Consider the following 14,279-nt stretch of genomic DNA (forward strand, 5'->3'; position numbering starts at 1 on the left):
CTCAAATTGTGGTGTCCAAAACCGGACACAATATTCCAGGCAATGTCTGACCAAAGCAGAATAGAGTAGCACTATTACTTCCCTCAGTTATATCCTTCCCACATTTCTCACATTCCCCTTCCACATTTCCTGTTGACTGGACAACAACTAAGAGGCAACAAAAAGGAGTTGCTCCAACCAAAGTGCTGAAATGGCTCATTAAGAAGGCCTCTCTGATGACTAGAGGGCACAAACTGGGTAAGGGGTGGGGGTGGCAGGCTGGTAAGTCTTCTGTTTAACTGTTTAACATGTACACTAAAGATATAATATCTGAAGCAGGATTAGACTCAGAGGAAGAAGGTGTGAAAATCAGAGGAAGAAACATCAACTATTTCAGATATGCTGCTAGCAGAAAATAGCAAAAACTTGGAATGATTACTGAAGAAAGTGCAGGAAGAAAATGCAAAGGCAGGTTGACAGTTGAATATGAAGAAAGGAGAAATAATGGCCACATATAATTTACATAACTTTAAAGTAGATGAAGAAGACATTGAAATAGTTTAAGATTTTCGATACCTTGATTGAGTCATTAATTAGATAGGAGGTTGCAGGCAAGAAATCAGAAAACTAGCCTTGGAAGAAGAGCTTTGAAGGAACTTGACAAGACCCTGAATACTTTAGTGCACATGCCATCATATTTCCAGTTTCTATGTATGGTTGTGAAATCTGGACGATGGAGAAAGCTAACAGGAAGAAAATCAACCCATTTGAAATGTACTAGAGAGAAGTTCAGCGGATACTGTGGACTATTAAAAAGAAAAATGAACGGGTCCTAGAGCAAATCAAGACTGAACTCATAGAAGCCAAGCTGACTGAGACTGTTGAACTTTGGGCAAATTAGGAGAAGACATGACTCACGGGAGAAGACAATAACACTTGGTAAGGCAGTAAGAAAAGAGGAAGACCACATTCCAGATGGATAGACTCGATCAAAGAAACCATAGTTTAGAGTCTGCAAGACCTGGGCAGGACTGTTGATGATAGGGAGACATGGAGGGCTCTCGTTCATAGAGCCACCCAGATTTCTTTTATGATGACAGTTCTATAGCTGACAAATGCAAGAGAATTCAAGAACTATTGTCACTGCCCTGAAAGTATAGTCCTTTCCCTGTCTGTTTATTGAATGAGGTAATAGTGGGTCAGGTTAACTCTAGTTGCTGCTTCTGCTGTTGTTATGTGCCTTTAAATCAGCTTTGAATCCTGGTAACCTTATCATAGGGCTTTGTGGGCAAGATCCATTCTGAGGGGGTTTGCTATTACCTTGCTCTTATGATGGCAGAATGTGGCTTGTCCAAAGTCATCCTGTGGTTTCCAAGACAGAGCAGGGATACACGCTCACTTATAAGAAGCATGCTTGTCTCTGGAAATCAATGAAAGTACAAGGTGTGTGTGTGTTTGTGTGTGTGTGAAGAGGTAAAGAATATGCACAAAGTGAAGTCGAAGGCTTTCATGGCCAGCATCCATAATTTTTTGTAGGTTTTTCAGGCTATGTGGCCAATATGCACAAAGTTTCTTATCCAAAACATGAAGGCACCTGTAGTTACAAAACTGCTAGAAAATTTCCCCCCTGCAAGAATGAAAATACCATCTTTTTGTTTTACTTTTTCCACAGAAATGACAATTTTTTTGTCCCAAACATCATTTTTCCTTGTGCAAAATAAAATCTTTCAAAAAAAATTTGCCCCCAAAGATGTTTTCAAGTGCAAGAAAGGTCATAAAAATGTGCAAAAACCAGTGTGTGGAGGGATTAAGAGAAAGAGTTTGAACTGTTTGTGGTGTAAAAATGGAAATATTTATGAATGATTTATTATATAGGTTGTATGGTATTATTGAGCATAAAATCAATAAATAAAGGGGGAAGTAATCCCACCTAGTGGAGACAAACCCTTTTGCAATTTTTATGCGAGAATAATGTTTATGCCCATTTCCTATGTGCTTATCAGAAAAGACAGAATGTGTCACCCTGAAAGAATATAAACGGAAAGGGTGGGGAGAAGAGCCTCAGCAACACTTTTATGTATTTAAAAGAATGTGCCTTTATGAGTGTAGAAGTAACTGGTACCAATCATGTTAATCCAGAAAAAAAAAATGACCCAAATGTTTGTTATTGTTTCTTACATTTAAATCTCATGCTTCCCCCAGTGAATTCAAGAAGGTTTACATCATTCTCCTCTCCAGTAACCATTATCTTTACCTTCACAACAATCCTGTGAGGCAGGAGATGGACAGGGGGTGAGAAAGGAAAAAGTAGTCTGTTTCTCATTCTCTCTCTCTCTCTCTCTCTCTCTCTCTCTGTGTGTGTGTGTGTGTGTGTGTGTGTGTGTGTGTGTGTGTGTACACACATATGCACACACATATATTAGAAAGTATAGCGCAATATTCTTTTAAAAAACATTTGGTGCTCTTTGGCAAAGTTCCATTTGTGGAATGTAAAATAATATTCAAGCTTTCACCTTTAGGCACACTTGCAATCAAACTGTAGGTTATTTTATTTAAAAGCAGCTATGATTTCCGAAGTCAAACCCCAATTAATTACACTGCTCTTCCAAATGTAAGTACTAACCATGTCTAATCTAATGAACAGCATATGCTTAGTTCATGTTATGACAGAGCCATTACTTATGTCGATAAACTGCATACACTTCCCACAGCTGTAATAAGGGACAGGAAAATACTCCAATTAAAGGATACTGAAGACTTTGAAGAGGGGGAAAAGAAAAGCAATCTGTTGTTCGCATAAGGACATATAATAGAGGTATTAAAAGGTTAGCTTCCAAAGCCAGGATTGCATGATCCATCTCTTCTTCAATTCAATATAGCTAAGGAATATCAATCCCTCTTTATCATTTCTTATAACCTTGCACAAGCAGACTGTGGTGCAGGTACTAAGTAGGTGTAGTAGCAAGACAGAAGATTAAAAGGTAGTTTTCATTTATAAAAGTACACATGCACATACAGAAAATATAAGTGCATGATTTTGAATCTCAAAAAGATACTTTGCATTCTTCTTTGCTTTAAATTACTACAAGATGCTGCCTGTTCTTTTATCTCATAAAATTCTTCATTAAAAACCTTTCCAAAAAGGCTTGTTTTTATGCTTTTACCCTATTTTATTTTCTATTCTGCTTAATGCTTCCATATTTTCTCCCCTCCCATATATTTGTACATGATGGAGAAAACAGGTAAGACAAACAGATAGATATGTTTCATTTTCACTGCTTGTTTCATTCATATTTTTGTAAAACACCTTGCAATTGTGATGCTGATCACTCCTTCTTTTTCTTTTTTACACTGTCATTACCTGGTATTTTCCATCTGTAGCTTTAGTGAACAAATCAGAACTTGGGCAAGTTGTTTTTTGAACTACAACTGAATGTGCTTGGCTGAGGGGTACTGGAAGACATAATCCCCCCAAAAAGGAACTTTTTCAAACTCTGGGGCAAATACAGGACAAGGACATTGCACTGAGGAACCCTTTGCACTATTGTTTGCCAGTTAAGCTGATTCCTGAACTAATTCTCTTGTTCTCCCATGCTGGAAAAAGGGGAATGTTTCCTTGTCCACAGTCTTCTTTGGTCAATTGGTTCTGAAGATTTTTGAAAGGCTGCAGAACCTGTTTGCTGATGGTAGAAGTATATATGCAACACAAACAGGAAGATCTCCTGAAACCTCCTGTCAACACACGAAAAAGCCCATTGTTTTTATTTTCAATTGGCTTCAAAAATGCCTGCACAACATGAAGAAATAGTATGGGGAAATCCTATAATAAATGGGCAACAGATTAATTTCATGGAATGGTACAAGAAAGGGTAAGGGTGGAAGGATGCATGAATTAGCCTTCATACCTGAGTCCCCACCTCCATACCAAAATCCTTCAAAATACATTTTGTTTCTGGCATAAGAGTACATCTGAACTGAACTCTCATAATAATTATGCGAAGAACTCATAATTTCTTGCTCAAAAGAACTCACGCTTGGATGGAATGCTGTTTATCGTCTTTAAACTTGATTTCAATGACACCAAGAATGAGGGACAATTACAATTGAAGCAAAGAGCACTTTAGCAGCATATGTAAATATAGTTTTTTGTGGGTTTTTGGGCTATGTGGCCATGTTCTAGAAGAGTTTCTTCCTGAAGTTTCACCAGCATCTGTGGCTGGCATCTTCTGAAGATGCCAGCCACAGATGCTGGCGAAACGTCAGGAAGAAACTCTTCTAGAACATGGCCACATAGCCCGAAAACACACACACACACACACACACACAAACTGTGGCTGCCAGCCATGAAAGCCTTCGACTTCACATATGTTAATATGTTTTGCACTGATAAATAAGTGGGATGGCAAGTGGTTGGTTTGCAAAGACATGTAGCTGAATCTGGCATACCACACTGTAAGTAAATCACATCTCCCTTTCAACATTTTTGTAAAAAGTTAGATAAACTAAAGATTACTGATTATTAGCCATGTACAGGAGAAACTGTTTCTGTTAGTGAGAACTTCACTTGCCACTACATGGGTACTTTGGGCCAGACAGACCCGCATACACATTTTTTTGTGGCAACTCATATGACAAAGTAGGAGCAAGGAAATGCGAAGTAAATGAGGCTGGTGAGCATTAACATGTAATTCAGTTTACTAGACCTTTCCTACCATATGTTTCCCATCCATATACTGAATCCCTTCTGGGCCCATAAAACTGCTTTAAAGAAGCAGAAGTGACAAGTCAATCTCTGCAGAATTAAGCCCAGGACCCATAAATTCACCTCCTCTCATTTTTTTCAAGCACATAATAATAATCTTCACATGAACCAAAATTTAAATCTGCAGTACAGTTGACCCTCCACATCCACAGATTCTTTATCCAAGGATTCAATCATCCATGGCTTGAAAATATTTTCAAAATATATACATTCCAGAAAGCAAACCTTGATTTTGCCAGTCTATTTAAGGAACATCATTTTACTATGCCACTGTATTTACCAGGACTTCAGCATCCATGGATTTTTGTATCCACAGGGGGCCCTGGAACCAAACCCCACTGGATACCAAGGGTCTACTGTCCACAGTTTGTGTGTCTATGGGGGGGGGGGGTAATTGAATTTGGCTGGTGAGGAAAACCCAGCAATAGTAATCTATTTACCTGGACAAAAAAAAGAACCTAGCAGGTTAAAGAAAGACATAACCAATTATTTGTGCTATGGTTTTTTTTGTGTCTCACATAAAATGATATGGGCCTATATTGACCATCTATCCCATAACGGCAAAGTGGCAATTTCAGTGAACAGAGCATGTTCACCTCAGAGTAGCAAGGTCACATTTTTTTAAAAAAATAAAGTTTCCAAAACAATTAGGCATCAGTGTTGTCTATATACATTGGCAGGGAGCAGCCATTAGTTTTATAGTAATATTCTGCCAGTTGTGCATCAAATCAATATTGAAGCTAAATATATCAAGGTCTTTCTACCCTTCAGAGTTACGAATTACATATTAAAAAAATCTCCACAGTCTGCAGGATAAAAAAAAGAAGCAAGATCTTCTTATTAAAACCAAAATAAAGCTTTCAAGTTGCTACTACAACCACAGATTAAAGGCATTATTGACTAGAAGGAGCCTACTGGCAAGCCCTCTCTCTTGCTATATTCATGAGGAATAGGCTTCATCAAATTTAAGTAAGCCCCCAAAAAAGATTCTCTAGAGAAAAGAAAAATACTCCTGCTAAATACAGACTAATGCTTGGGGCTAACCACAAAATGAAATCATAGAGGTCAGAAGAAGAGAGAAAAGGCAACTTAGTTATTAGAATATTTTTCCTCTGCTGAAATGAAGAAAGGAGGAGTCAACAAGGACTTTTCATGTCAGTAAAAAATGAATTAAGAGAAATGTATCTGACTAGGATGCATCCACACTGGATGGCATACATCAAGCACGTACCATGATATTTCATAACTCTCATGTGCAATAGCTAGAGGATTTGAAAATCCAGATTCACAGCTCAAGGGTGGGCTTGATGACCTGGGGCCAGTTACTCTCCCTTAGTCTTCTTCACAGGACTCTTGGGAGGGTCAAGTAGGGAGTAGGTTGCTTTGAGCTCACTGAGAAAAAGTACATAAATGTAATTTTTTAAAACAACTAACAAAAACAATTGTGCTCAGGTTTCAGAACAAGATAAAGAAAGCGGGGGAGTGTGAGGATGAAGGATCATAGGGAGAGAGAATTTTCGTAAGGTCAAGGAGCAAATAAGTAGTAGACTGGGCCTGAAATAAAGTAGACAATAGATGCACATAACTCCTTTTTGCAGAAATTAAGAGTGACGTTATGAAGGGGATGATAGAATCACACATACAAACTACCCTCAATGGTTCATCTCTGAAAGGCAGTGAGTCAGACCTACTAATACTGAAGTAAATGTGCTTATGAGCATTTATATCATCAGGATTTGTGCATTATTACTGCTCCTTATAACACAAAAGCTACTAGTGACTGTAGAAATTTCTTTTAGGTATTTTGCACTCAATTCACAAAGACAGGATGCTGTGTGTGAGGCAGTTCTACACATCTCTGTTGTGGCCCCTCTTCATGCAACCATTTTGAATGACTGAATAGGCCTACTGTAGTGGGTGACCTTGTCCAAGTCACATGCTCTCAGCTTCAGAGGAAGGCAATGGCAAACCTGCTTTGAACAAATATTGCCAAGAAAACCCCATGAAAGGTTCGCCTTAGGGTCACCATAAATTGGAAATGACCTGAGGACACACAACACCACACACACATCCACTGTTAAAGGCAGCTTCCTCTGTTCCTAAAACATTCCGTCCTTTCAGAGCTTGGAAGTTACTTTTTTTGAACTACAACCTCCAGCATTCTTTCCCCCCAGGTAGCATAGCTAGTGATAAGTTTTCAGAGCTATGTCCTTTTCTGTTTCTTGATATTTAATAACCGGCTTGCCCAAAGTTATATAAACCAAATAGTCTCCAAGAGAACAGAGCAGCAAATAGGAAACATACTGCCAACAATACTCTGGTCTTCTGCAGATGGTAGCAATGAGATCACAGCAGTATATTGTCATCCATGCATGAGTGCTCCCTGCAACTCCCAAAGATGGCTCCAGCTCACAGCCACGAGAGAGTAGGTGCCCTGTGGTGACTGCAAAGTCAATGAGCGACAACCTCAGAAGAATATGCCTGCACAAGAGCACCCTTAGAAACACTTTACAGTACTAGAAAGGCCTTCCATCTGATTTAACAAGGCTCTTCTTCTTAACTGTTTTTACATTTATTCCTGGTATGCATAAACACACAAAATCTGTACACCAAATTGTAGCAGTGACAGAGTCGATGACTCTGAACTGCAAGATTCTGGAATCCGGCTGGCAATTCATATGCCAACAGTGTATCAAAATCAAAATAGAGATTTTCCAGGTTTCCCTTCTTCTAGCCTCCCTGGTTAGTTGGGGAGAGGGTGTGTTCTCTCTGTGGATGTTGCACTACCAGGGCAGCTTGAGTGTTCACAAAAATAAAGTTCATGCTATTTTAACTCAACAGCAAGAGAGCTTTTGCCAAAATCTATTCCTGCTAATGACTACTTCATACAGGAAGTGATTTTGGCTGCAATTCTACATCTACTTACTTAGGAGTAAGCTCCACTGAACTCAGTGGAAATTTTTTAAAAAGCAGATTTATATAGGACCCTGCCCTTAAGAAATTCCTTGCAATACATTGTTGAAAAAAATACATTTAAAAAAAATACTTGCTGCACTATTGTCATACTTATTTACTATTTTACTTTTGCCTCTGACAACAGAAGTGCTATCTTTGTTTGAAAACATCCTCAGAAAAGCAAAAGCTGGTAGATGAGAAAGTTTGATCCAACAGCATTATCGTCACGTTAAAAGGGAATCCCCTGAAAAGCTGAATTGATGTCTCTCTTTTGGATAGTTCTTAAAAAGCTTTCTTAAAAGAATCTGCCAAAAAGGTGGAGGAGGAGGAGGAGGAGCCTTTCATCCTCTACTCCATTGAATCTCCCCTTGCTTTTTTGTTTAAATTCCTTAGCTGGAATATCTAAAGGGTCAAACACTATGAACAACATGAAACAATCTGCATGTGTGAAAGATTCGTCACAAATCCAAAGAAACAAACAAAGCTTCTGCATCCCCTAACATTACCACAAATTCTAATGTTTTACAACAGAGGCAGTTCCCATGTTCAGAAAGGGAATACTTGTTGTTCCTCATGGGAATAGTTGTCCGACTAACTCAGCCCTCAGAAACTACCCTAAAGAGGGTACTGTGCCAAAGTCAAAACATACAGAAACAAACACAGCCAGTTGGCCTGATGATGATATGAAAGACAGAAAAATCACCAGGCACCTTTACCCCATTTTGCAGTCGGTTTCATCTCATGTACCCACCAATAGGCCAATGTAGAAATTTATCCCACTTTCCTGATTAAAAGAGGCACCCTTTCTCAGAAGAGGAAATTATTAAAAGGCCAACAGCGAGTAACGGCTTGAGCATTGAACCAGAACACTTGGAGACCAGAGTTCAAATCCCAGGTCAGTCATGGAAACCCGCTGGGTGAACTTGGGCAAGTCTTACTCTCTCATACGCAGAGGATGGCAGAGGCAAACCTCATCTGAAAAAACTTGACAAGTAAATCCTATGACAGGTTCACCTTAGAGTCGCCATAAGTCGGAATCGACTTGAAGGCACACAAAAACAACAACCACTTTTTCCTTCAGAGAAGGAAGCATCATTACCTTACTCTCCACATAAACAGGTACACTAACAGGCACTCTCGCATATGATTTGCTTCAGCCTGTTCCATTTTGAACTACAAAGTAGTTCTACTAAAAGATTAGTTTTAGTCCCCCCCCCAAAACACACACACACACACACACACACACACATATTCCTGATCATGTCAACCTTTGAAGTTTGTCTAAACTGAGATTGTTGTACTTTGGACATACCATAAAAAGATATGACTCACTAGAAAATACAATAATGCTTGGTAAGATAGAAGGCAGTAGGAAAAGAGAAAGACAGCATTCCAGATGGATAGATCCAATCAAGGAAGCCATGGCCCTGGATCTTCAAGACCTGAGCAGGGCTGTTGAGGATAGGTCTCCCATTCATAGGATCATCGTAAGTCAAAACTGACTTAACAGCAATTAACAACAATAATAGACTAAAAGAAAATAGCATGAGATCTGTTTGGCAATCCAGGAATAGTACATTCTCCTGTCTGTTACATGACCTCGTTCCATCCACTCTGCACAGTTTTCCATTTCTTTTCTGGTACATGCACTGGTAATCTCTCATCTAGATTTCTGTAATGCGCTCTACTTGGGGCTACCCTTGTATCAAGTTCAGAAGCTTCAATTGGTTCAAAATGTGGCAGCCAGACTGGTCACCAATACATCTAGGTTTGACCATATAATACCAGTGTTAAAACCTCTTCACTGGCTGCCAATTAGCTTCTGGGTGCAGTACAACATGTTGGTTATTACCTTTAAAGCCCTATATGGCTCAGGCCCGAGTTACTTGCAGGAATGCCTCTCCCTACATAATCCACCCCGGACACTCAGAACATCTGGGAAGAATTTATTGGAACAGTATAATACAAGATTAACATCGACTTCCCATAGAGCATTCACAGCCACAGCCCCCACATTGTGGAATAGTCAACTGGAAGAGATCTGTCTTATTACCACCATCCTATGAAAGTCGTCAAGAGTGGAGCATTAGTTATGGTTTTATATAGAATCAGGTGGATATGCCCGCCGGAAGAGATCCGTCTTAAGTGCCTTCTTAAAGGCATCTATGGTGGTAATAAGACAGATCTCTTCCGGTGGGCATATCCACCTGATTCTATATAAAACCATAACTAATGCTCCACTCTCGATGACGTTCACAGGATTATAGTTGCTTGTATATTTTAAGGAACTAATAGGAATGTTTAATTCAGTGCTAGTATTTTATAGTTCATACTTGTATTGTACTGTATTTTTAATGATGTAATCCCACTTTGATCCTTGGGAGAAGTGGGAAATACAAATAAAAATTATTATTATTATTATTATTATTATTATTATTATTATTATTTCTTTTTGGCTTTCATTTGTCCCACAGAGCAAAATCATAAGCACATTTTGTGATTTTAATTAAACAATGTGAAAACATAGATCTTCACTTAGAAAAAAAAATCTGTATAATTTACCAATAGGTATGCCCTGGGCTTGCCACTGAAAATTACTCAGAAGTTTTAGTTATAAGTGATATTTTTACAGAGCTCATGGGTGTAATGTACATAACTAAATCTATGTTGGCCTTTGCCGGATTAACTCCACAGGAAGCTTGCCTGACCTTTACTTCAGAAAGCGAACACAAGGAAAACAAACAAATAAATGCTCATTTAACAGTACTGAATAAATTGTAGCTAAAGAGATTTGAGCTACAATAATAGTAAGAAAACACGAAAATCCCAATCAAAAGAGAGTGTGTATCAGTGTCTTCATGTACCTGTATCTGTGCACATTCAAGCTCATGAGGATATGCAAAGCAGCCCAAATTATGCATGTCAAGCCCTTCCAAAGAAGTTCAAATCCCACCAATGAGAGTGGAAATTATTTGTACAAAATGCATTTCGCTAAGTCAGGGCATTTATGTTCAAGGGGAAGCATTGACTCAAGAAACCCTGCCAATATGCCACAGAATTTTTTATTCACAGTTCATAGCCTTTTCCTAAGAATCATTGACTTCTTTTGTAACAATCATTGGCAAAGTAGAGACTATAGTACTGCAAAGTAAGGTGCCATTGTGCTATCACCTCATTCACCAAATTTTGCAGCAGTCTAGACAACTCCATCTTACATTTGCAAAAGGATCTTGTCATAGCACCTTTGAGACTAACTGAAAGAAAGAAGCTGGTAGCATGAGCTTTCATCAACTGAAGATGTAGATTCAAGTCTACAGAAGCTCATGCTACCAGCTTCTTTCTTTCAGTCTCAAAGGTGCAAAAAGGTCTCCTTGCATGCTGTTTTTCCAAACTAACATGGCTATGTCTTTGAATTCTATCATCTTCCATTTGTAACCTTTCCACAACAGCATAAAACCTTTGGGGGGGGGGGGAGCGGGGAGGACTGACTAACTTTACAATGCCCTTTTCTTCTAGAATGAGAAGTCTTTTATCTGAAAACACACCAGGGTACCAGCAGAATTTGCACCCCAGGAGAAATATTTTATGAATGCTCCAAATCACATTTTTCACCCCAATACAAGTCACTGAATTGAGTGGGTTCAATGCTCCAGCCCCATAAAAGATCACATATAGCATGTTTTTTTAAAAAAAAAAAATTACACAATCATACTGCAAGAGCAGCCTCAAAATAAGCAAACATACGAAGTGGCAATTAAAACATCTTGCTTGGAAAATTATCCTATATATATAACTATACTGCATAACGTGGCATGACATGACACTTTTTTCCCACTGTTATCTGTTTAAAATCATTTTTAACATTGGCTTAATATTAAAAATTAACAGGTACATTACATTTTTAAATCGATAACTTATTTAATGAAATGAAAAATTGTTTGTATTGTCTGCTGAAACAGTGGAATATTATCAATGAAGTTGGTTTAGAAAAAGAAGACCAGGTTAACTGGCTGGAATTCTCCTGTTTGCTTTATGGAGTGATTCCTGAGAATGACTTGGAGGTCTCCTATTTATAGAGTTGTCGTAAGTCAAAGTCAACTTGACAACAGTCAACAACAAAAATCTGACAAGAGATTAGGTATGCCATAGAATCACGGCCCACTTATTGCTGAAATATTATATTTTCACTTCGAGGAAGAATACACTGTTTAAAAAGAAATACCAACTTTTGATGTGTGTAAGACTATGTATATGATGTGGAAGTCTACTTTTTGCCATGTTACAGTGTTCTTGCATAGCACACACACAAAAAAAAACAAAATATCACATTAACATGTACAGAAAAGACCACTTGTAGCTGTTTTCAGTACCTAGTAATTTGAGAATTCACTGCAAGAATGTACATTCATAAAACCCCGTCACCATATAAAGTGGAAAAAAGCTACTAGTAGTGACTCTTTTACCACAAAAATCAGTCACAAAATAAAAATGGCAACAGAATTTGCTAGTGATCATGGAAGATTAAGAGGACCCAAAGTTGTCATGTCAACAGTGGTCCTCAAAAACTAGGCATGAACTGTTTGGGCACAAAATATCACTGTACTCCAACTGCCAGAATCCCCCAGCCTGTATAGGGGTAATGCTATATGGAGGTTCTGGGAAGTGTAGTCCTAGAAGTAGCTGTTTGTAAGCTCCAGGCTTCTCTTTTCAACAGCATCATACAAGTGTTCACTACATCCTTTCCCTTATGGCAATAGACTGGTGTTATGTTTTCAAATTCTTAGAAACTTATTCTCGAGGTCAAAGCTCATTTTAGCTTATAATGGGAATGAATCAACTTATCTGGCTCTGTGAGTTGCATTTTGTAGTACATTTTGTAGATAATATTCTAGATTTTCTTCTTCTTGGAATTAATGCCATAAAAGCAAACTTACACATTGGACATAATACAAATGGCAGTGACTTACTTCCAGAACAAACATTCTATGCAGTCAAATTTCATGTGTAAATGTGAATGTTCTGAAAACATAGAAAGAAAGGCCTTGACACATTTACTGTTAGTACATGTTCTCTATTATCGCCTATTATATCATAGCATAATATTATTGTTTCCTGAAGCAATGGTTAGTACTTCAGGTAATAAAAAATAAAATAAAATAAATCCCTTATTGGGAAATAGGGATGGCAGATCAGCTTCACTTTCTACCACACTAAATTTTTTTAGTCTCAGATTCTTTCCAGGAAGAAATTTCAGATTTTTGGCAAAAAAAAAAATCTCCCCCATTTTTTTTTAATGACATAGTCAACAGGTACAGCCATTAACAGCATGAAGAGGACAATATTGCACTCACACTGCCATAGAAACGCCAAAGATGAGCAGTCTTTCAAATAAAAGTGGTGACAACTCTAATTCCTCACTAACATGGCTGAACGTACAGTCAGTCTGCACCATATGTGGGCTTCGTTTATGTGGCTTTCAGCTTACACTGAAGCCACGCTACAATTAAATGAACGGTGCCTGCACCTGTGGCACACATGCCATGCTGCATGCACGCACCCCATTGTTTACAATGGGGCGCAAGAATACGCAGTTTTCCCTTACATGGGGGAGTCCAGAACGGATCCCCCATATAATGGAGGGCTGACTGTACATACATTCTGAGCTAGATTTTTAGGAACTAAGAACTCAAAGCCTTGATTTGGTTAGATGATTTTTTTCCATTTCCGATTCTCCCATATTCATATTTTTTAAAATCTCAAAATTTTTTTCTAAGTAAAAAAAGTAAGGAGAAATGTATGGATTTTGTTAAATTCCTATCATGAACAAATTGAAATGAAATTTTCACCTATCTATACTGAAATGTTTCCACTGTTTTATTAATGTTGGGATTAATAAGAAACACAGATATAAAGGCCTAAGTTTTAATATCATATAACTCTCAAGATGGAAGGTAAAAAAGTGGACTAGGAAGAACTTGTATGCAGGTCAGCAAAGAGATCCTAGAAATTCAAGGTTATAGGTACAGACAGGAAACATCTGTTTGCTTTTACAGCAGGTGCTGTGATGAAAAAGCAAAGGCACAAGTGAACTGCTGCAGCATGAAGGAACGATTTGTAATTCCTGACTCACGCTTTCAGTTTATCCAAATTTTGATCACACTATCATCATATGGCAGCTTTACCAATCTGTATCAGCAGTGATAAAGGTTATAAACAACGAGAAGGATTAAATCAATGAGCATTAACCAGCCGTATGAACTAGCCCTACTATGGGCAGCAACGTCATTAAATTAAAAAGACATATTATTCAGAAATAAAATAAACATGACAATCACTAAGATAACCGAGTCCATTATAAAAAGTATTTATGTTCTACAGCCCAATTTTAGCAGCTGGATTTGCAGTGTGATAGCAACCAAGAAAACCTATGAAATGCAACAGCTTAAAAGCAAATGTGATTCTAAGCTGCATCAATAGGAATATGGTGTCTAGATCAAGGAAAATAATAGTGCCACTCTATTTTGCTTTGGTCAGAACTCACCTGAAATACTGTGTCCAGTTCTGGGCACCACAATTCAAAAAA

At 38.1% G+C, this 14,279-nt stretch overlaps 1 protein-coding gene across 4 annotated transcripts in view; it reads right to left on the reverse strand.

Annotated features, from left to right (window-relative positions):
- ETV1 (ETS variant transcription factor 1) overlaps positions 1–14,279 on the reverse strand; it is a 95,206-nt gene that overhangs the window by 65,365 nt on the left and 15,562 nt on the right. The window lies entirely within an intron of this gene.

Source organism: Sceloporus undulatus, chromosome 6 (assembly GCF_019175285.1).
Source record: "Sceloporus undulatus isolate JIND9_A2432 ecotype Alabama chromosome 6, SceUnd_v1.1, whole genome shotgun sequence".
Lineage (NCBI taxonomy): Eukaryota > Metazoa > Chordata > Lepidosauria > Squamata > Phrynosomatidae > Sceloporus > Sceloporus undulatus.